Source organism: Pongo abelii, chromosome 11, assembly GCF_028885655.2.
Source record: "Pongo abelii isolate AG06213 chromosome 11, NHGRI_mPonAbe1-v2.0_pri, whole genome shotgun sequence".
Taxonomy (NCBI): domain Eukaryota; kingdom Metazoa; phylum Chordata; class Mammalia; order Primates; family Hominidae; genus Pongo; species Pongo abelii.
The window spans coordinates 63,821,934-63,847,290 of record NC_071996.2 but is presented as its reverse complement, the minus strand read 5'-3'; the positions used below and the strand labels follow the sequence as shown (position 1 = coordinate 63,847,290).

At 35.6% G+C, this 25,357-nt stretch overlaps 1 protein-coding gene and 1 pseudogene across 1 annotated transcript in view; both read right to left on the bottom strand.

Annotated features, from left to right (window-relative positions):
* Positions 1-25,357, bottom strand: part of PSMD14 (proteasome 26S subunit, non-ATPase 14) — a 102,404-nt gene that overhangs the window by 48,686 nt on the left and 28,361 nt on the right. The window lies entirely within an intron of this gene.
* LOC129058004 (large ribosomal subunit protein eL21-like) lies at positions 19,360-21,216 on the bottom strand (annotated as a pseudogene).

Genomic DNA, 25,357 nt, shown 5'->3' with positions numbered 1-25,357 from the left:
TGAGATGAAACTGTTCCACCTCAGATCATCAGGCATTACAGATGGAGCATGCAACCTAGATCCTTCACATGGGTGTTCAAAATAGTGTTTGTGCTCCTATAAGAATATAATGCCACCACTGATCTGACAGGAGGTGGAGCTCAGGCAGTAATGCTTGCTTGCCTGCCGCTCACCTCTTGCTGTGTGGCCTGGTTTCTATGGTCACAGACTCATATGGGGACACCTGAATTACAGGACAGACAAGAGCTTAAAGCTAAAATATACAGTTGTTTCTAAGGATAAAATAAACAGAAACAATAAACAAAGGCAAAGCTGAAGAAAATTTTCTTGAATTTAAAAAAAAGTTCACCTTTGGGACCATCATATGTGAGGCAATAATCAATGAATAAAAAACTGTATCTTGAAAAATCTTAGCTAAATCTCAATTACATAAAGTAAAATGTCTAAAACCATACGAGTAGAGAAACCAAACAGCCTGCTGGGAAAAAAATGCCACACAGGCTGACTTTGGATTTATTTGCAACATTAGATGGCAGAAAACAATGAAGCAAATCTTCAAAGTTTTAGGTAAAAAACTGAAAGTAAAGAATTTTATACTTAATTTTTAAAAAACATCCAAAGGCCCACAAATACATTACTAAATACATAAGGGCTCAGAAAATAGGATTCCATATATTTCCCCTGAAAGAGCTTCTTGAATAAAAGATCCACTTGAGCATCCCACTCCTCAAATAAATATTAAAAGCTAAAAAATGGAAGAGTCATCATATAAAGAAATCTGTTACAACCACTGAATGCAGTTAAAAAGATATAGATATAAATAATGTAAATAATCAGGATCCGAATCCACCACTATCCAGGTAACTATACAGGCAGGAGGGAGAAATGAAGTGTACAATATGCTCTATCTTTTACAGTAGGGGAAAATACAGATGTAAGTGTTGACTTTTACTATTCTAGAAACATAAATTAGTTTTTTGAACAACTTTAACCACTGCAAAAATTAAAAAGCATGTAATCCCAGCTACTCAGGAGGCTCAGTGGGAGGATGGCTTGAACCCGAAAGGCTGAGGCTGCAGTGAGCCATGGTTGACCACTGCACTCCAGCCTGGGCAACAGAGTGAGACCCTGTCTCAAAAAATTTTTTTAAATTAAAATTAAAAAGCAATGTACACATTACTAAGTCACTGGGGAAGAAAGACCAAACACAATACTGACAGTAAAATAACAGTAGGAAATCAAGAAAGAAGAAAAAAATACCAAGCAACATAAGGTAAGATCAAATATATTAGTTATGAAAACATATAAATGGATTAAAGTCCCTTGTTAAAAGATAAAATCCTCTCATAATGGGTTTAAAATGGAAATTCATGTGTATGCTGCTTACAAGTAACAAAACAAAAAGACTGAGCAAAATTTGTCAATGAGATACCAACATTTTTTGTTTAAAAGAAGCCACAATGGCCACTGGTTCACTCACCTTACCTTTCTTCAGTGGTGTATTACATTAATATTTCCCACTATTAAATCATCTTTGTACTTCTAGATTAATTGTTCATGTTTTCTTTACTATTTGTTCATTTATGTTTTCTTTTTCTCGTAAGTGAGATTGTTCTGGCATTTTTGTGTGTGTGAAATTTGCCAGGTTTTGATATCATTATGTTAGAGTTATAAAACAAATTGAAAAATTTACAAGTTTCCCAATTACAAAGTTTTCCATTTTCTATGTTCCAATAGTATGTATGTGAATAAAAAAATCTATCCATGTTTTTCAATTTTGGAAGTGTTCATTATTAAAACATTTGGCTCTGAGGCTGTTCTGTGGCTAATTGTTATAACCTTTTCAGTTGTATTGATAAATTCAGGTTATCTATATCTTGAGACTAGATGAACTATTACGGTGTTGCAGAAAGTTTCATTTCATTTAGATTTCAAAGTTATCACCATCGAATTGAACATATTCTATTTTAATTTTTCATTTTTTCTTAGTACTGGAAGCATTTAAAACTAAATTTCCTTTCCTATATCATGTTATACCACCACCCAGATGGATTAAAGAGTTACATGTTTTTTTAAAAAATTAAAGTGTAACAAATGCTATGCCAAAAATATTGGTGAATGTCTATTTGATCTGGGTGAAGAAGCACATTTTAGGTACAAACTCAACTGAACAAATAAAGGAACATAAAATTGCCAACATAATCTACATTTCTAAATACTTAAAAACTTTAAAACAAAACACCCTGAAAAAATAGTTTTCCCATTTATGACAAAAAGTCAGTACACAAGCAAATTAAAAATACTAAAACCATAATGGAAACATGGGCAAAGAATAATAGACACTAATTACATCAGAAATACATGATGAAATAAATATGAAGGCCAGGCGTGGTGGCTCACGCCTGTAATCCTAGCACTTTGGGAGGCCAAGGCAGGCAGATCATGAGATTAGGAGATCGAGACCATCCTGGCTAACACGGTGAAACCCCGTCTCTACTAAAAATACAAAAAAGTAGCCAGGCGTGGTGGCATGTACTTGCAATCCCAACTACCCAGAATAGGGCTGGGTGCAGTAGCTCACACCTGTAATCCCAGCACTTTGGGAGGCAGAGGCGGGTGGATCACCTGAGGTCAGGAGTTTGAAACCAGCCTGGCCAACATGGCGAAACTCCATCTCTACTGAAAATACAAAAATTAGCCGGGCGTGGTGGCGGGTGTCTGTAATCCCAGCTACTCGGAGGCTGAGGCAGGAGAATCGCTTGAACACAGAATGTGGAGGTTGCAGTGAGCCAAAATCATGCCACTGCACTCCAGCCTCAGTGACAGAGCGGGTGAAAAAAAAAAACAATATGGAAGGCTCAGCCAGGCATAGTGACACATGCCTGTAGTCCCAGCTACTTGGGTGGCTGAGGTGGGAGGATCACTTGAGCCCAGGTCAAGGCTGCAGTGAGCCATGATCTCGCCATTGCACTCCAGTCTGGGTGACACAGTCTCAAAAAAAAAAAAAATACATACATATATATATGTTACAGGGTGGGAAAAAGCTGTTTATCTTTGTTTAACCTGAAGTTTAAATCATTCCATGAGCCACATAGTCCTATCAGAGAAAATCTGGAATTTTTCAGGCTCTGGAAAAACACATCTTTGTTTTTTGTTTATTTTTTTTCAAATGTGTGATAGATACCAATCCCAAACTACAAATAATACTTAAGTATTCATCATGTGCTACCACTTTAGCTGTGTGGTTAAACAAAAGCTTCGAGAAGCTTGTGAGGTAATCAAAATATACATCTACATCGACATAAATCACAAGGCTAAAAAGTATCACAATCAGAGCTAAAATGCAACTTCTGACACTAGTAATATACTTTCCAGTACAGTACGCCATCCCATTTTCAGATGCCCAAATCTACTTTTATTCTGGGAGCTTAGTTCACTTCCATTGTTTATAATTTTAGAATCCTCTGCCACCTGGAGCCATTTCCTATTAAAGAAAATGGAAAGAAAACTTGAGATGTCTTTCCTATTCAAAAGTAGTCAGTATGCTCACTGAGAACAGGGAACACTTCAGTGTCTCCCCATATTTCCTGAAGTCTAGATGGGCACAGTGGGCTATAGAGAGCAAAATGCACTATACACTGTATAGATACTAATATGAAAATTAAAATATGCCTTTTTCCAAGTCCAATTAAAAAAAAATCTTTGCCCTAAAAAAATAACTTTTTATTAAAAGCTGTGGGAAATCTAAGTTACACAAAGCATTTGAGACTTTTTAAAAATCACAGCATACAAATCATAGAAAAATAAAAATCAGGCAAGCACAGTTCTCAAATATATTACCAGTTCAAAGAATTAAATCATGGATGCATATATATAAGCATATAAAATTATATTCTTAGTATTAATGTATTTTAAAGAACTGAGTAGGGCCAGGCACAGTGGCTCACACCTATAATCCCAGCACTTTGGGAGGCTGAAGCTGGAGGATCACTTGAGCCCAGGAGCTGAAGACCACCCTGGGCAACATAGTAAGACCGCATCTCCACAATTTTTTTTTAAAGATTGGCCAGGCATGGTGGTGTGTGCCTGTATTCCCAGCTACTCAGAAGGTTAAGGTGGAAGGATTGCTTCATCTCAGGAGGCTGGGGCTGTAGTGAGCTGTGATTGTGTCACTGCACATTCCAGCCTGGACAACGAGGCCCTATCTCCAGAAAAAGAACTGAATAAACAACAAAAATAGGACACTAATTCCTTATAGAAACAGAAGTCTCAAATACAAAGGGTTTTCAAGATACTTCATGTGCTAGATGGCTATGCCCTGAGCAAATAAAGATATTGAAGTGACTCTCTTGCCTCAGCCTCCCAAGTAGCTGGGATTACAGGCACGTGCCACCATGCCCGGCTAATTTTTGATATCTTTAGTGGAGACAGGGTTTCACCATGTCGGCCAGGCTGGTCTCAAACCCCTGATCTCATGATCCGCCTGCCTCAGCCTCCCAAAGTGTTGGGATTACAGGCGTGACCGGCCAGGCTCTATTTTAAAAATGAAAAGACTTAAGGGGAAAAACGTATGAGTCAAGAGTTTCAGTGAGGGGAAATGTAGAGTAGAAGTGGTCAGATTAATGAGGTTGTAATGGGCAGAAATGGGCAGACACAAAGTTTCAGGATTGGGAGGAGCTACCTAGTGGAAAGGAGACAGCACACGGTTTTTATCCCTCACCCACAGTAAGTTTCCAAGTCCCTTTACCCCTACCCTTATGTCTCATATTTCCAATCCTAGACATAAATGAGAAACTAAAGATTTCACAAGTAGAAACTGTTAACATTTTTTCTCAAGTTAGACTTCAGTTATAACTATTGTATTGCTAGTTTGTATTTACATTCAAGTAAAATGGACTAAGTGATCACATGAGGACAAATTATACATGTCCTATATATAGGACTAAAAATGACCTGAATTTACAGTGTCAATCACTTCAATCATGTTTTATTTATTGAGAAATTATTATGTTTAAGAAAGTCAGGGAAATGCTGGGTAAAGTGAGGTTAAAAAAATTATATAATGATATAAACCAAATGAAAACCTGGCCTCCAAATACTTTTTGAATTTTTAAAATTGGCTTAGGCTGTTACCACTATAAAGAAAAGTAATGGAAAAAAAGTCTTTTTTCTGGTGCTTAATTAAGAGCATAGTTCTAAAATTATCAGCTTATACAGTATGTGAACTATTCAAGTTAACTTTGTTGACCTTATAACAACTATTTGACCATCATTAAAAGAAAAAAAGAACAGGAAGTCATTTACTGGAGATTGAATGTGATGTAACTTAAACTTCAAGGTCATTTAATAATACCTATTAGAATAAACGAAGGCACCAGTATAAATAGAGGTACTTAAGCTGCATAAAATAGTCTCATCTTTCATACAATGCCACTATAAAATAAGCACACACATCACTGACAATAGAAAAGTAAATAAGAAACATCTGAATATTCTGCAACTTCACAGTCTGCTGCTAAAACTTAAATGAATATTACCATTTGAAAATTGGAATATGATTTATAGTTACATACTTCTGTAAAAAATATGAAACTAAAATGCACATATCCCTTGTAAAAACAAGGAATTGAAATAATCACTTTTGCTATATAAATCTTCAATACTAAATTCCTACAAGCAACTGTGAAATCACTTAAGTAATTCTGACTCTTGAAAATAAGTTTGTTATAAAAAGGGGGAAAATCCACGCCTTTAAACAGACTAAAATTATAAGTCAGTGATCTAACAGAACTGTAGGGTAAAAAGCCGAGCCACAGGCACAAGCAGTGTGACCAGCCTTTATTCATTCATGAAAATCTAAGCAACCAGTGATATAAAACCTGTTATGAATTCTGCAAAGGCAAACAAACCTCAATACAATGAGTTTTGATGTGACACATTTAGTAAGACAGATACTATCATCCAGGTTTACAAATTTTAAATGTGGTTAAATTAACTGAGGCATAAGGTGGATTTTTTTTTTTTCCATTTAGAAGATTAAAATCTGATCCAGTATAAAAACCTGTGACTTTTACATGGGTACCCCTTGTTGACTAAGTGCTTAAAAAAAAAAAAAAAAAAAAAAAAAGGCATTTGCCATTATAACAGCATAAAAACTAACGCCTCAAAGTGTTACCTACTCAGGCCTTTTAACAAATTTGTTAACACTATTAGTTATATTACTCCACCTTTCTCTTAGTGTGAACTGGTATCAATTATTTAGCCAATTTTATTATGTTATTAAAATACCTGCTGATTAAACATGAACTAAAGTGTCACTTAAAAGAAATGTAAAATAAATAGCATCACTGAACTGCAACATTCCAAAAATATCTAAAAATATGAAGTTATCTCGGGAAATGACATTAAGCATTTCAAAAATTTGTAAAAAAAAGAAAAGGAGTTTGAATATTTAAATATTACATATGGCTTATTTTTATAATGGCTATTTAAAAGTGCATATTTAGTCCTGTGTTTTAAAAATTATTTTTAAAGGTCTGTTAAAATATATGCTTTATAACAAAAAAGAAAATAGGCTTTAGGAACAAATGAAGGTGATTATATGTTTTAAAACAAAACCTAAACATATAATTTATTGAGTTGATGGAAAATAATTCTTAATTTTATGGTATCTAATATAACCCTCAACAAATTTTATCATAAAATCAAAAATTTTGATGAAACCACTACATTCAGTTTCCTCAATTAAAAATTCCCTTAAAAAAAAAACAATGCAACATAAATGAATTCAAACACATACAAATAACTACCATTGTACTGTTTATCTCTTACCCAGCAAGGTAAGAAACAACCTTTTAATACTTTAATTTTGTGAGTATTAAACAACTAGTGTGAAAAACAAGCTGCATGTAAACTATTTCTACTGCATGAGCTTCAATGACTAGCTAAGGCAACCTGTTATAGGAGGTGTTAATTGGCAATAGGAGTACAAGTCAGAAGCATGTTCCCCATCGTCCTAACCCAGCAAGGCTAGGTCATTAAAGTGGAAATGAATTCTTTCATGTCGACTTAACCCTTTCAATGCATGATTTCAGCTGTTTGCTTTCAATTAATTTAAAAAACTTGTTACTTTTTAGAGTTAAAAAAAATGTTCCAAAAAAAAGATCCTTTGGCTGACAGTTTCAATGACTATATTATTCAGAAGAGAAGAACAGAGCAAATTAATTGCAATGTAATACTGCAACTCTCCCCTCAGAAAAACATATAAACTAATTGTATTTGCCTATTTTAACACGGAAAAGAAGATAGAGGAGATAGTGTTTAGAAATAGCTCAGAACGATTTAATCACATAGGGTTTCCCTTTACATTTCTGTTTGCGGATCCAACAACTATCCCATTAATCATCTTAACCTTGGGATACAGCAGTAGAAATTTTTTATTCCCATAATGTCTATACAAGAATCCTTAATATAAAAGTGTTTTAAAACATAAACGAGTTAATACACCTTTCCAATTATGTTTTATTATTCTGATAAGGTGCATAATCACAGCATAGCCTGATGACTGGTTGCCAAAAAAGTCCAAATTCCTTTTATGGCATGATCTCAGAGGTTTCCAGATGGTTCATTAATTCTTTAAAAGAAAAAAAGAAAGACAAAAAGAAAGAAAGAAAATAAGAATGGAAATGTCAAAATAATGATGCATTGCTTTTCAAATGCTACATTTATAAATACTAATATTGCCAATTTTAAGCATTATAGAAATTTAAAATAAAATGCAATTATATAATATTACAAATATTACAAATAAAAATATACATATACTGCATCTTTCATCTCTGAGTAATCCTGAAAGTACTGACTTTAGTAAAAACTCATAATATCAGAGTAAAAATTAAACATTAGAAAACATACCTAACACTATGTACCCTGCATAATAAATCAATAAATAATTGCCAACATGACAATAAAGACATAATTTCACCCACTGCTGAAATACACCTAGGTTCTTGAGTAACTTTAACCAACGATATATTTCTTTATTAAAAATTTGATTGGCAAGAGACAAGAAAACAATGGGAAATATAATGGTTCAAGGATGCCAAACAATGAGAATTATACTATATTCCTATACCATACTCTATATCCTTTTCCTACCTCACCCACCTCCTCTGAAATTTTCTAATTATTTAACAAATTCGGTTCCTGCCTCTCTGAAAAGTTTCTTTTCCTAGGCCTACTGAGTTCCTCCAATATAGCACACCTAAGTTTGGTGGCCCTGCAGCCAGTATTTTGAGAATATAAAAACTGCAGCAAGAAACAGGCAGTGGAGTGAAGCGATGTAATAGCAGGGGAGAGGGGGAAATGACACCATTATCTGGTTATAAAGAGACCCTATCAAAGTAACATAGGGGCTGGCAGCCCAGTGCACAATGCCTAACTATGACATTTCTTTCCCTTTAAGACCACCCTTGGTACTCACTTTGAAACAATTTTCACCTATTTAAAAAATGTGTGTGTATACTCCATAAATATATATACCCACTATCAACCCACAAAAACTAAAAACAAAAAGTTTCTATGTGTGTGTGTGAAATATACCATGAGCACCAATCACTTTAGATTTCTATGAAATCTGTCTCATCACAATAGGAAATGGCTGTCTCCCACTTTGGGTAACAATCACTATGCTCCACTGCAACAAGAAAGGACCAAGCACAATGCTCGACTACCTTTGTTATAAAAAAAACATCATTCAGCAGCCTGGGCAACATGACGAAACCGTCTCTACAAAAAACTACAAAAATTAGCCAGGGGTGGTGGCTCAAATCTGTAGTCTCAGCCACTTGGAGGGCTAAGGTGGGAGGATCATTTGAGCCTGGGAGGTGGAGGCTGCAGTGAGCCAACACGGTGCCACTGTACTCTAGCCTGGGCAACAGAGTGAGACTCTGTCTCCACCAACCCCCCACCATCTGACACACATATAAAAAGGTAGCATCATTCATGGAGATCAGCTCAAACTTCAGAAACCAGAAAATATAAACATTTAAGATTGGCAAAAACATACTGTCTTTTATAACTGGAAAGAGGGGCCCGGAATCAAGCAGAACCTAAACGTCTCATAACAGAACACTGAGGTATCAGAATTGTTCCACAAAAGACTGCAACTGGCTTTAGAGTTCTTATAGTGCCAGTGGCCATTTTGAAAATACTGTTCAGCTATGGTACTATTTATTTATGTATTTAAATCACAAAACATGTAAAAATAAATAAAAAATAAATTAACTGGTTATTTTGGGAAGCACCCATAATTCATAATTCATTAACTAGCCCATCTTCTAAATTATAATATGCAAAGCCATGTATGAAATATTACACACAGAGAGACATACAAATAATCTACGTTTTTATTTATTCACTCAACAACTAGACTTGACAGCCCACATACCATGTACTAGCTACACACAAGTAGGAAAGTCCCTGCCCTGAAAAGGTTTACAAAGTAGAAGGCAGGGAAGAAAGAGAAGAACCGTAACTGCAATATAGAATAAGCACAAAAATAGATGCACAAATAGGGAACAAACACATAAGTGATAGCAATCTATTTGATAAAATCTTCCTTTATGCTAAGAATTAAGGAATATATAGACCTTTTCCAAGTAAGAAAAGGGGGAGGGAGGAAAAAGGCATTCTGGGAAGATAAAAATGACACACTGAAAGGCACAGAGACATAAAACACATTACCACTCAAAGCTTTTTAAACAATAAAATGGGCTAACTAAAGCATGGATTCCTAATTAGTCAAACATGAGTGAATACTGTTTAAATTTCAATGGTTGTTTTTCTGAGGATGTGACTTTTCAAATAAGTAAGGTCATCTTTAAAGTAGACAGACATGTTCTTCCTTATCCATACTTTTGGCTTTATGAAAAATATTCAGCACTTAAGAATATAAATCATTTTGGAGTTCCCTGACATGCCTAAAATAAATACACAGTTATAAGACAATATTTGAAGGATAAGATGATATATTTTTCCACACAAAATATTAAGTCTTAAGGACCCAAGATTTCACTATTATGATATAGAGTATCTTTTCAGTTTATAGAATTTGTATAGATGTTACATCTGACTAATAGTCTTAAAGCCAGATTATTTCTCTTTAATATACAGTTCTCAGAACAAAATATTCTTTTAATTAATAATATTATAAAGAGCTGATTATCTGACATTCAAGCAATGGACACCACTGGATGAGAAGACACAGAGTTCAAGGCTGGGATTAGCTGGATCACTGATCAAAGGAGCTGAAGGTTAAGTGGATGCTACTGTGATCAGCTGTTAGAGCCACTAAGCAGTCATAAAAGCTGGGCCCTGGAGGTGTTAACACAGAATACAAATAACCTTCCTGTTTGTGTGTATCTTGCTTTACATTTTTCAAATATAATTACATTTTGCTTTATTTCTCAAATGTTATTTACCTCATCTAATGAAAGAAGAGAAAGACAAAGGAACAATACAAGAAAAAGAAAGCACCATACAGAGGAGAGGGAATCCAAAAAAATGGGTGAATGTGGGCATGACTATTCGAAAAAAAGGAAGAAAAAAGAAAAAATAGACTTGGGAAACTGGATGGCAGATACTATGACATGCACTGGGTATATGACAAATCAGTTAGATGTGGTCCTAGTCCTTAAAATGTAATATAGGAGACAGAAAATACACAGTATATATAAAAATTAATACTTGATTGTAACTTGCTGTAGTTTATTATTTTAGTGGCAAAATAAAAGGAAAGAGAGTAAGTCTTGGTAATATAATAAAAGCAAGGCCCTATTTCAAAGGGCCTCCCCAGAAAGTAAATAAGCAATGAATGTAAGCCAGAGGTTCTTAACTGTGTTTATAGCTCAGAATTACAAGGAGAGCTTAAAAAATTCTGATGCCTGGGCCCACCCTCAGAGATTCTGATTTAATTGCTCTGGATTGAGGGTCAGGAATCTTTTTTTATTTAGCTCCGCAAGTTATTCTAAAGTACAGCCAAGGTTGAAAACCACTGATATAAACCTATAAAACAAGGATTTCATTATTGTGAGGTTAATGAAATGGCTACGGTTAGTTTGTCCAGCCAGTTGTCTAGGAATTTCAGAGGTCTAGGGCCAATCACCAAATGCATCAAATTCTGAATTACTACAACGTTTATTATAATTTCAATTTAGTGAGATACAGAGGTTTACAAATTATCATAGATATATGAAGTAGAGAGACTAATCAGGCTAGAGACATCATATGCACTAATTGCTGCTCTCCATGAAATATTTCTGGTTCCTCTCTCTCAGGCACATAATAGACTGTACTTCTCTGACCTCTTGAGGTTAGTTATGAACATGTGACTCGCTTCAGCCAATGAAATGTAAGCAGAGTGGCCATGTCACTTTCAATTAAAGCTTTTTAAGGAGTCAGTGTTCAATGATAGCGCTGTGTCAGCTTGAGTCCCACAGTAATGATACCACGGAACAGAGCACCCAGACGACGCATGTAGACATACAGTATGAGTGAAAAAGAAAGCTTTCTGGTTTTAAACCATTGAGATCTGGAGGTTATTCCTGAAACATAATCAACCTTTCCCGACTAGCACACCATAGACGACTTCCAGGGGAAAGAGGAGGGTAAGGGATCATTTAAGCAGTCTAGAAAGAAAGTGGTAGATTCATTAATACACAATGGGGGCAAAGGGCTTTCCTTTACAGAGAACACCTTACAAAAAGTAATATAATGGATGAGCAGAACGGTATGGGAAACTTGAGGACTTACAGAGTATAATATGGCTAGTTTGAGATATGAGAAGTTCAGAGCAAAAGATGAATGTAGAAAGAGACAAATCATGAAGGACAGAAATTTTAGAACAACTCATAAAAGGGCCAAAGGGGCCATTCTGTGATACTACTCCGCAACCTTCTTTCTGCCCTAGTATAAGCTAAGTGATAAGACCACTTTCACCAGCAACAATGACACACTACCATACCAATCATTTTAGAAAGCTCCCAGACGATCCTGATCATGCCAAAAAGGGATAGGTGGTCTTCTCTTTCCCATCCCCCTTGAGTCACTACACTTTGGCCTGAAGACCATAATTTTTATCTTAAACTGAAAATGACTGAGGCCTCATTAAGGATATTTAAACAAATGAATAGAGTAATAAGTTCCACATTTTAAAAAGAACTATAGAATTTCTGGTGATGGGAAGATTTACTAAGAGAGATTGGACAAAGGAGGACACAGACAGGATTATAGAAAGGCTGAAATAAGCAGAGGCAATGATGAGAAGAAACATTTGAAGCACACTCCACAATATAATACTTGGAGACTAATTACACTTGGGGGAAATGGAGAAGTACAATATGATTGCAGGTTTTGCCTTAGGCAGCAGGGTAAATATCAATACCATTAATCAAGATATGGAATACCTTCAGACCATATCCAGAATCTCCAAAATCTAACTGCTTCTAACTATACCTGCATTACAGCAATCTAGTGATTAACTATAAATGTATTTATGTGAACATGAAATCCACTTATTCCTCAATTTAGTTAATTTTGTTTTTACTCTTATTGGAAATGATCTGAGATCTCCTCTCCTTCCTGCTACCTTGATTAATCAAGACACAGTATTACAAGGTTCAAAGTTAAGTTAACACAACTATAATAACATTTTATCTGTCTGTCTGCAAATGGCTGGTTAGGCCCTGCCCAAAATGGAACAGTTTAAGACTATTCAAAACCATTACAACAGTCTGTTATTCACTCAAAATTAAACATTATCACATCTAGTTTTAGGACTAGTTAACTTCCTTCTTGGTATAAATTACTGAAGTTCTTCATCCTCAAATAGGATTGCCAGATACATGATACTGAGTTAAATTTGAATTTCAGATAAATAAGTATTTTTATTAAGTACATCCCAGGCAGTATTTGGGACATACTTATACTAAAAATTAATGGTTACTTATCTGAAATTCAAATTTAACTGGGCATCCAGTATTTTCATTTGCCAAATCTGGCAACCCTATCCCCAAGTAACTACAAGTACTTTCTATTCTAAGTTCCTTACACATTTTATTTGTTCTGCCTAGCTTACTTAAGCCAAAGGCAACTTTATATTACTAAACATACCAACATTTCTTTAAAAATGTTACCACGTATTTGTCTTTAAATAAGCATACTTTTAAGACTTAAGTACCCTCACCAAATGGACATTCCCAGTTCCCTCTTATGAAAAGAATACAAATTAAATCTACATCACAATGTTATACATATCATATTTTTAATCTTGTTGGAAATCAATATCAACTTTGAAGTATCTTCTCTCTCCAAATGCTAACATAATTATTCATTAACCAACAAATACATCTTTTACTTTAGGCAAGAAAACGTTCACAGTTTAGACCATACCTTGCAAGCCCTGCTGGTCTCTCCAACCCCACCCTGCTGGTCTGGCTCAGAGCAAACTCTCCACCCTCCTCTAAGGAGCACACCTCAGCTGCCCTATATATTCTCTGCTACAACTCTTCTCCTCATCATGTAATTAAGTCTCCATTAATTCAAACACTCTGTAAGGGTTTGGCATTCACTTGTTTGTAACTTCACATAGGATCTAGGTCAGTGCTCCACAGACTACATCTGTTACCTGATCGAACATCTTAAATAGAAAAGTCAAAAAGTTTAGAGAAGGGTACTGAAATAATGGAAAGAACTCCACACTAGGAAAGACTACCAAACACACACAAAAAAGATGCTCAATAAATAACTCTTCAATCTCTTTATAAATAAATGCAGTTTTAGCTTTTATTTTTGACTCACTATCTCACCCACAAACATGCCAAGCAGGCATTCTGATGCCTCTGTGAGCCAGGCATACATGAAAATGCCAAAGGCAATCCTTTGCCTGTGTGGTCTCCATTAAGAAATTTAGATCCTTTCTCTAGGAAGAGTATATCCAAAAGGCAAAATAAATGAGAGGCTAGAGAAAGGGGAACTATTAGGATTTGACGCATACTATAAAACAACAGACTGTAGATACTATGTTGGTGCAAAAGTAATGGCAGTTTTTGCCATTACTTTCAATAGCAAAATTTGCAGTGAATTTTGCACCAACCTATAGTAAGCCAATTCGGCAGCGGACTGAGCAAAAAGGTCATTTACTCAGCCCAAGACAAAAGCTGATCTGTCTTGGGCCTAAGATAGAAAGATGCCTCTCTGGGAGTGAGAGGCCAATGAACCAGGTATGTGAGCAGCAGAGAGGAAGAAAGAGCCATGTGACAACTACCTGGAGTAGGAACAAATGTTTTTTCTAACCACTGTTATTTACTTTATTTCTTTTAAAATTTATTATGAAATATTTAGGAAATACAAAAAGGTCTAATGAATAATGCAATAAGTTCACTACACCCAGCCTATGAAATAAAACATCACTAAATCGGCTGGGTTGAAGCTCTTGTATCCTTTTCCTGACTGACTGCATCCTTACTCCATATCCTCAGATGTCACCGCTATTCTCATCTTAGTGATTGTGCATTTCTTTATACCTTTACTACATAAGTATACACAAGTAACATACATTATCATTTTGGGTAAATTATTCCTCCATGTGCTTTTTCATTAGTATGAACTAATCATGTTAATATGTGAGGATTATTCATTTTTCAATACTTTACAAAATTCCACTATTAAGTACAATTATGTACACATTCTCCTACTGATGGATAGTTGGGCCATTTTCAATTTCCTGAAATTATAAACTAGGGATCTCCAAACTACAACCTATCGGCAAACCAGCTGACTGTTCTTTTAAAGTGAAATTTTATTGGAACACGGCCAGGCCCATTCATTTTTGTAATATATGGCTGCTTTAGCACTACAATGGCAGAATGAGTAGTTGTGACAGATATCATATGGTCCATGAGCCTAAAATATTTACTATCTAGCCCTTTAAAGAAAAGATTATCAAACCCTGTTATAAGCAATGCTGTTATGAATGTCCCAGTATCCATGTGGGAGACGTTCTCCAGGGAATGTAATTAGGAGAAGATTTACTGGGTTGTAGGTTAGTCAAATCTTCATTGTTAACAGATTCTGCCAAAAGTTTTTCCAAGAGGGTTGTATATGCTCACTAGCATATACATGTTTATGGTACATTTCTGCTTCTACTAATGTTTGTATCTTTTGCCCATTTTTAAATGGATATCTTTTTCTTATTGATTTGTCAAAGTTCACATAATTGACTAATACCTTGTCAATTATATGTTAGATAAAACTTTCCCAATCCATAGCTCACTGTTTGCTTTTTATGCTTCATGCCTCAGCTGCATGTGAAAAATTAGCACTGTGACAATAACCAAACTGCAAAGAGTTGTAAAGATTACATGACCTAATATATTTAAAGTACTTAGAAGAGTACCCGGCACACAGCAAGTGCTCCACAAATATTAACTGTTTATTTTTTATAGTGTTTTTAGATGAAAATGAATCAATCGTCCCTTTATTATTTGTGCTATCTTGTTTAAGAAATCCTGTCCTACATATTCAAAGTATCCATAAAGCAATATAAATCTCAGCCTCATCTAATTTATTCACTATCTCTGAATGCTAAGAATAGTACTTTCTGTTAATCTGGTTTCAATTAACTATTTAATTTGACAGATTTTCTTAAAATCTCAGCACTATCTTAATATTGATCTCTCTAACGTCTGAGTAGAGAGAGAATTCCATCTAGAATATTCCAACACAAATTTTTCCCATTAAAAAGTAAATAAGGTGCAGTGGGCTCATGCCTGTAGTCCCAGGTACTCAGGAGACTGGAGCAGGATTCGTTGAGTAGTTCGAGACCAGCCTGTTGATATAGCAAGACCTCCTCTCTCAAAAAATAAATAAATAAAAGTAGATAAAAGGGACATCTGCTTATGTCCAAGACAGATAGAGTAACAAAAACTAAATCTACATTCCCACGTAAAGCCAAGAAAAAACAGACAAAACTCTATGAAACAATTTGTAAGACACTGATCAGGCAACAAAGAACAATGATCTCCAAAATTTGGGAAACAAATGAGGTGAGCCTTACCCTAGCTTACTGCCTTGAGATACTTTTTGGACTGCAGTGCAGAGGGGAAGAAACCCAGGCAGAGAACAGTAGACTCTCTGAGTTGAGGGGACAGAGCTGAGATTACTGAGACCAAAACAGCTGGTAATCTGGACAGAGTACCACAGAAAAAATAGCTGCAAAGAGAGAAAACCCTAGAGATCTTCACAGGGTCCTCTTTCAGTATTCCGCTTAATAATGATCAGTGCATGTGTGTGAGGAATCAATGCATGGTCTGGGGAAAGAATCACTCAAAAGGATTACAGGGAAGAGTACACCTACCTCCCACACAGCACTGGAAAGAGTTCCTGTTCCCACCAGCCAAACTAGAAAATTTCAGAATTCACAAAATTAGAAGAGACAGAAGGGTCTAGCCTCAATAGTAGAAAATAATGACTCCTAAACAAGGTACTGCCCCAGTCTTAATTAGCAAGTGTTAAAAGCAAAACTAGAAAGAATCAAACAGTTTCCAAGTAATTCAACTGCATCCCATAACAAATATCAAGAATATTTCTAAGAATGAAAAGTAGCCAGCACATGAGATAAGACTCACAATGTGAAACATCTAGTAAAAACTATCAGACATACAAAGCAGCAAAAAAAATATGGCCCACAGTAAGGAGATAAGTCAGTCAACTGAAACTGAGCACTGACAAAGATGTTAAAATTAGCAAAGACATTTAAAAGTTTTTAAAACTGTCAAAAAGTTAAGGAGACACATGGAAAACATAAAAATGACCCAAATAAAACTTCTTGGGATGAAAATGACAATGTACCACTAGCAATAGGATAAAGCAGGGGGTGAGTTGAGAGAGGCACGACAAAACTTTATCTCTAGGCTGTCAACAGTTGTCCAGAAGAAAAAACAATGCAAAATAAAAAATACACTAGATGGGGTTAATAGAAGATTTAACACAAAAATTAAATGGCCGAGCACAGTGGCTCATCCTATAATCCCAGCACTTCGGGAGGCCAAGGTGGACAGATCGCCGGCACCCAGGAGTTCAAGAACTGCCTGGGCAACATGGCAAAACCCTCTCTCTTCTAAAAATACAAAAAATTAGCTGAGAGTTGTGGCACATGACTGTAGTTGGGAGACTGAGGTGAGAGGATCGCCTAAGCCTGGGAAGTCAAGGCTGCAGTGAGCTGTGATCATGCCACTGTACTCCAGCCTGGGTGACAGGAGTGAGGACCTGTCTCAGAAAAAATAAAAATAAAAAGAATGAACTTGAAGATGTAGCAATAGAAAAATGAAACACAGGGCAAAATGATTGGGGAAAAAAATAAAGCCATCTACAATTATAAGCAGAAAAAATATACATATCTTTGGGATTCCTGGGAAGGGTGGTAGGAGAATAGAAAAAATATTTAAGAAACAGTGACCAAAATTTGTCCAAATGTGATTAAAATAACAGGCCTTCAGACATATGAAGTTCAATAAACCAAAGCACAAGAAACATGAAGAAAACTACATCAATGAATATCATAACCCAAAATCAGTGACAAATAAAAAAATCTTAAATGTATTATACAACAATATGAATACAGGCCAGGCACAGTGGCACATGCCTATAATCCCAGCACTTTGGGAGGCAGAGGTGGGCGGATTGCTTGAGGTCAGGAGTTCGAGACCAGCCTGGGCAACATAGTGAAACCCTGTCTGTACAAAAAATAGAAAAATTAGCCAGGCATAGTGGCATGCACCTGTGGTCCCAGCTACTCAGGAGGGTGAGGTGGGAGGATCGCTTGAGCCCAGGAGACAGAGGTTGCAGTGAGCTGAGATCACGGCACTGCACTCCAGCCTGGGCGACAGAGCAAGACCCTGTCTCAAAAAAAAAAAAAAGACACAGAGATCAAGAGAACAGAATTGAAATTTCAGAAATAAATTCTAACACTTAATAGTCCATTGATCTTTAACAAAGGGACCAAGACAATTAAATGAGGAAAGAATAGTCTTTTCAACAAATGGTGTTGAGACAACTGAGTATCTACATCCAGAAGCATTAATTTGGACTCCCACCTCAAAATATGTACAAAATGGATCACGGAACTCAATATAAGAGATAAAACAATAAAACTCTTGAAGCAAACAGAAGAGTAGATCCTCATGAACTCAAGTTAGACAAGCATTTCTTAGCATGATATCAAAAGCAGAAGTCAAAAAAGAGAAGAAGACTGACACACTGGACTTCATCAAAATTAAAACCTTTTCAAAGGTCGCCCTCAAGAAAGTGAAAAGATAAGCCATAGACTGGGAGATAATATCTGAAAATCATATGAGCAGGCTTGTGTCCACAGATAAAAAGAACTCTTACGACTCAATGATAAAAAAGAAAAATAACTTAATTTTTTAAATGGGCAGCAGACCTGCTTACAAAAATGTTTTATCCTTCCAGCAGGAGGAAAATGATACCAGATAAAAATATGGATCTATACAACAACAAGAAGAACACCAGAAATATTAACTACATCATTAAGTATTATTTCTTATTTAACTCTCTTTAAAAGATAATCATTCGCTGTGAAAAACAATATGACATTTTCTCAAAAAAGTAATTTTTATTACGGACTGAATATTTGTGCCCCCTCCTTCCTATTCATATGTTGACATCCAGGGTGGAAGCCTCATGAATGAGATTAGTGCCCTTATTACAAAGGGTCTCCAGAAAACTCTTAGCTTGCTTTCTGCCATGCGAGGATACAAGAAGAAGCCAGCAGTCTACAACACAGAACCAGGCCCTAACCAGAACCCAATCACACTGGCACCCTGGTCTCCAACTTCCAGCCTCCAGAACTATGAGAAATGAATATTTGTTATTTAAGCCACCCAATCTATGGTAATTTGTTAGAACAACCCCAAATGAGTAAGACACTAAATGATCTATCAACTTCACTTCTGAGTACAGTCATCCCTCAGTACCCTTGGGGCACTGGTTTCAGGACCTCCCCCCCTGCACCAAGTCTCTAATATAAAATAGCCTGGTATTTGCATATAACCAATGCCCATCCTCCATACACTTTAAATAATCTCTAGATTACTTATAATACCTAATACAATGTAAATGCTATTCAAATAGCTATTATATTGTTTTGGGAATAATGACAAGAAAAAGTGTACATATTCAATACAGATGTAAACGTTGGTTGAATCCATGGATGCAGAACCCATGGATAAGGAGGGCTACCTATATATCCAAAAGAACTAAAAGCAGAGACTCAAAGAGATATTTCTTTTTTTTTTTTTTTTTTTTGAGACAGAGTATCACTCCATCCCCTAGGCTGGAGTGCAGTGGCACAGTCTTGGCTCACTGCAACCCCCACTTCCCAGGCTCAAGCAATTCTCCAGCCTTAGGTTCCCGAGGAGCTAAAATTACAGGGGTGGGACACCATGCATGGCTAGCTTTTGTATTTTTAGAATAGACAGGGTTTCACCATGTTGGGCAGGCTGGTCTCAAACTCCTGACCTCAGGTGATCTGCCCACCTTGGCCTCCCAAAGTGCAGGGGTTACAGGCGTGAGCCACTGTACCCGATCCTCAAACAGATATTTCTACACCAATGTTCATAGCAGCAATATTCACAATAGCCAAAAGGTGAAATCAACCCAACTGCTCATCAATAGATGAATGGACAAACAAAATATGGTATGCACACATACAATGGAATATTATTCAACCATAAAAAGGAATACAATTCTGACACATACTACGACATGGATGAACCTTAATGACATTATGCTAAGCCACTCACGAAATGACAAATATTGAATGATTCCATATATGTGAGGTCCTTTGAATAGTGAGATTCGTAACAAACAGAAAGTGGAATGCTGGCTGCAAGGAATGAGGGGGTGGAAGATGAAGTATTATGGTCTAATGGGTACAGAGTTTCAGTTTGGGAAGATGAAAAAGTTCTGACAGATGGCAGTGATGGTTGCACAAAAATGTGAACGTACCTGAACTGATCACTTAAAAATGATTAAAACGGTAAGCTTTATGTTACATATGTATCATCACAATTAAAAAAAGACAACTGACTATTTAGACAAAAATAATGAAAATAAGGCATGGATTTTCAACATATAGCACAAAGGTCCAGAGAGCATATATGGAATATATTATTATGACATTCACATGCTATAAATAAAGGAGTATATCACTTGAAGGTAGACTATGGTAAGTTAAAGATGTATACTATAAACCCTAAAGCAAAAAATAAACTAACAAAACAAGTTATAGCTAGAAATTCAACAAAGGGGATATAATGGAATCATTAAAATATCCAATTAATCTCAAAGGAGTCAGAGAAAGGAAAAAAATGACAAAAGAACAAATGAGAAAATTATTAAGCAAACAGCAAAATGAAAGATTTAAACTTAATGACATTCAATAATTTTGTGAAATGTAAATTACTTAAATACCTGAATTAAAAAGCTGAGACTATGACTGAATTTTTTAAAAAAAGCAAAACACAACATCTCAAAATCTAACTACATGCTGCCTACAAGAAACTTATTTATTTATTTATTTATTTTAACACCTATTATGCCATGAATTCATAGGGAATAGGTTCCAGCAGCTCAGGCTCCTTCCCATTGGTTCTCACAAAGTGTGCTTCTCTGGGTGGAGCAGGCTGGCGCTTTAGTTGAACCCAGGTGCCTTTCTCTTTGGCTTCTTTCTTTTTCTGATCATTTTCCTTCACGCGTTTCAGGAAGCTATCTCGGCTCTTAGAGTGCTTGATGTGCTCAATACGCACATTAATTCTCTTGGCAAGAATCTTGCCCTTAACTTGTTTGTTTACAACAATGCCAACAGCATGCTGGGTAACATTGTAGACTCTTCCAGTTTTGCCATGGTAACACTTGTGGGGCATTCCTTTTTGAACAGTACCCATTCCCTTGATGTCTACAATATCACCTTTCTTATAGATTCACATATATGTGGCCAAAGGAACAACTCCATGTTTTCTAAAAGGCCTAGAGAACATATATCGGGTGCCTCTCCTCTTTCCCTTTGTGTTCGTCATTTTGGCGAATTACTGGAAGATGGCGGTTCCGGCCGAAAGGCAAGAAACTTATTTCAAATAGGTTAAATAAAGATCCAAATAGGTAGACAGTAAAAGATATACCACATTAACACTAATGAAAAGAAAGCTGAATGCCTATATTATATCAACCAATTTCAGAGCAAAGAATTGTTACAAGGAATAAAAAAGATCATCTTATTACAACAAAGGAGTCATATAATCATCTCAATACATGCAGAAAAGGTGTTTGACTAAATCCAAGATCCACTTCTGATAAAAAAAAAAGTCTCAACAAAGTAGGAATAGCAGAAGGAACAGAAGAATAACTTCTTCAACCTGATAAAGAGTATCTATAACAAATGTACAGCTAATATCAGGTTTGATGGTCAGAGAATGAATGTTTCCCCCTACAATCAGGACAAGACAGGAATGCTCATTTCACCATCTCTATTAACATTTTATTAAAGATTCTAGTCAGATCAGTAAGGCAAGAAATAAAGGGCCATCAGGATTTAAACAAGTGGTGCTGTAGTAACTGGATATCCACATGCAAAACATATTTTGTTAAACTGAGCATAACCCATATATTGCACCATATATAAAAATCAATTCAAAATGGATCACAAACATAAATGTGACATTTAAAAATTATAGAACTTCTGGAAGAAAAGAGAATATGTTTGTGACATTGGGTTAGGAAGAGATTTCATAATTATCATATCAAAATATAATTTATAACACAAATTTATATAATATATATATATATATTTTTTTTTTTGGAGAAGGAGACTTGTTCTGTCTCCCAGGCTGGAGTGCAGTGGCTGATCTCAGCTCACTGAAACCTTTGCCTCCCGGGTTCAAGTGATTCTCCTGCCTCAGCCTCCTGAGTAGCTGGGACTACAGGCAGATGCCACCACGCCTGGCTAATTTTTTGTATTTTTAGTAGAGATGGGGTTTCACCGTGTTAGCCAGAATGGTCTCAATCTCCTGCCCTCGTTATCCACCCACCTCGGCCTCCCAACATGATGGGATTACAGGCATGAGCCGCCGTGCCCGGCCCAAATTTTTATAAATTAAACTATCAAAATTAAAAACTCTGGTCTTCAAAAAAGTGTTAAGAAGATAAAAAGATAAGCCCATGTACTGGGAGAAAATATCTGCGAATTATATATTTGATAAAGAACTTCTATCCAGAACATATAAAGAACTCATAAAATTCATTAACAAAATAAACCACCCAGTAAAAACTGGGCAACACATGAATATATCCCTAAAATATATATATGAATGGCAAATAAGCACATAAAAAGATGCTCACCATCATCAGTCATCCAGAAAATGCAAATTAAAACCACAATCAGATACTATTAACCACTAGAAAATGGCTAAATTAAAAAAATTAACCATATCAAGTACTGGCAAGGATGTGGAAGAACGGGAACTCTCACACACTGCTGGTGGGAATATAAATGATACAACCAATCTGAAAAACAATTTGGCAGTTTTTGAAGAAGTTAAACATATACCTGCCATATGGTCCAGCCAATCTAATCCTAGGTATTTAAGCAAGAGAAATAAAAACACCTGTCCATACAATGTCATGTACATAATGTTTACAGCAGTTTTATCTGTAATAGCCAAAAACCAAAACAGCCAAAAACCAAAACACACCAAATTATCCATGAACAGGTTAATGGATAAACAAAGTGTTATATATCCATCCAATGAAATACTACTCAGCAAAAAAAATGAAATATGAATACACACTCTGAAGAATCTCAAAACAATTACAGTAATGAAAGCTAGACAAAAAGAAGAGTACCTATTATATGATCCCACTGATTAACATGCTAGAAAATGCAAACTAATGTATAGTGACAGCAAATCAGTGGTAGTCTGGGGGTGGGGAGAGAAGTGCAAGGAAAGGGACTACACTGGCGGCATATGTAAATTCTGAGAGTGATGGATGTTCACCATCTTGATTGCAGTGATGGTTTCCTGAGTAAATACAGTCAAAACTTAACAAATTATACACTTTAAATATTATAGTTTACTGTATGTCAATTATATCTCAATTAAGCTATTAAAAACATACAAAAGGCCTATAAATACTCCTATACTGAAATTCTCAAAATTCAAAAAGTATTATAAAGTTATTGAATGCCTTTTTTAGTACTTCCTCTTGTGATCATTCTCATACACAGTGATTACAAAGTAAAATGTTTTTCCAAGTCTAAAAGAGTAGAAAAAAGGCTTACAGAGTAGATAATATGATTACAGCAGCTCAACAAATACAGGTTATCACTGGCAAAAATAGTACTCATTCAGAAAGGCCCAAATAAAAAAATTTTAAGAGAAGTTTTTCTTTCCAAAAAAAAAAAAAAAAAACTCTCCTAACCCTACCTACAATATCACTGCATTATAGGGCCTATGAATACATGCTCACACACATGTGCACACACAAACACAGTTTCCGAACTTCATTTCTCGTAATTTATAGCTCTAAATATAGTTCCAAAGATTCTTTGAGAGAAATTCTAGGCAAAAAAGAAAAAACTACCTTAGGGATGCTTCATCAAGGGCTCTACAACTCACCACAAGGCTATGTGCTTGGAGACCTTCACCTTTGAGGTTAAATTACTTATTGAGTACTAGATGGTTTTACAAAATGTTTTTAGATTTTCTCATCATTTTTTATTCTTGTAACAATTAAGTAGTCAGAGAGTTACAAAATGTTTTTAGATTTTTCTCATCATTTTTTATTCTTGTAACAATTAAGTAGTCAGAGAGTATAATCATACTTTTTAAAGGCATACAGATAGGAAAATAAATGTATATAAATTAAATAACTTGTGCAGGCTACAGGTCAAGACATACATTGAGAACCAGAACCCATATCTCCTGATCCATAGTCTAATCCCCTTCCTGCTACAGCGCATCATCTCAATTACTGCAAATGTACCTGTTTATACACTTTGAAAAATATACTACTTACTGTTCACAGTCATGTGCACTGGCAGCCATGGGACCGTCACCATAAACTAAGAACAATCATTTCTGCACTGGGTAATTCCTATAAGTTCAGTATACAAAGATAGCAATGCCTATTAACAATCTGAATGACACTCTCCCAAACTAAAATATTGATTAGGTGCAGAGATACTTTGGAATTAGAAAGACCAAGTCTGAGATTTAATCCTACCTTAACCACTTAAAGCTAAGACCCATTTTCCCTTGTGAATGGTGCTAATCATACCACATGGTACTGGTTAATGTAAAGATTAAATGAGATAACATATGTAAGGCATTTGGTATAGTGTCTGGCAAACAGCTGCTGCTACTACTACTCCTAACAATAAACTTCTTTTAATATTTAGGTTACTGATACCAAAAAAGAGCAATTCTAATTTCAATATAATATATATGATTCAGAAACAAATACTAAATTTAGGTACAAAATTTAACACTGTTTGTTTTTCCCCTTGAGTTTCACTCCCAAACGAGCCTTTTAGGTACTCAGATTTACCAAAAACAAACAAACAAACAAACAAACAAAGTAAAGCACATTTCCCTCTTGCTCATACAGATACAGAGCATTCCTGAAATTGATTCTTAATCAGCATACTTGTAAACATCTTGGTTAATGGTTTTTAAAAGATTAATTTTTCTTTAAATGACTTTGAATAAGTTACTTCCAAAGTAAATGATTCATATGAAAGTGTAAATTCTTGAAAAAAAGAACCTTCTTAATGTTTACAAAAAATGAAGTCAAGGAAAACTTAAAATGAGCTTATTAATAGTTGCCAGTGTATTAAGAATACAAAAATAACACATAGGCTGAGCACGATGGCTCACGCCTATAATTCCAGCACTTTGGATGGCTGAGGCAGTGGATCACCTGAGGCCAGGAGTTTGAGACCAGACTGGCCAACATGGTGAAACCCCATCTCTACTAAAAATATAAAATTTAGCCAGGCATGGTGGTGCACCCCTGTAGTCCCAGCTACTCAGGCGGCTGAGGCAGGAGAATCACTTGAACCCAGGAGGCAGAGGTTGCAGTGAGCCAAGATCACGCCACTGCACTCCAGTCTGGGCAACAGAGCAAGATTCCATCTCAAAATAAATGAATAAATAAATAAATAAATAATAAATATAACTGTGGTCAAGGAATCAAGTTGCAAAGTTTACTTCTTCAATGTAAT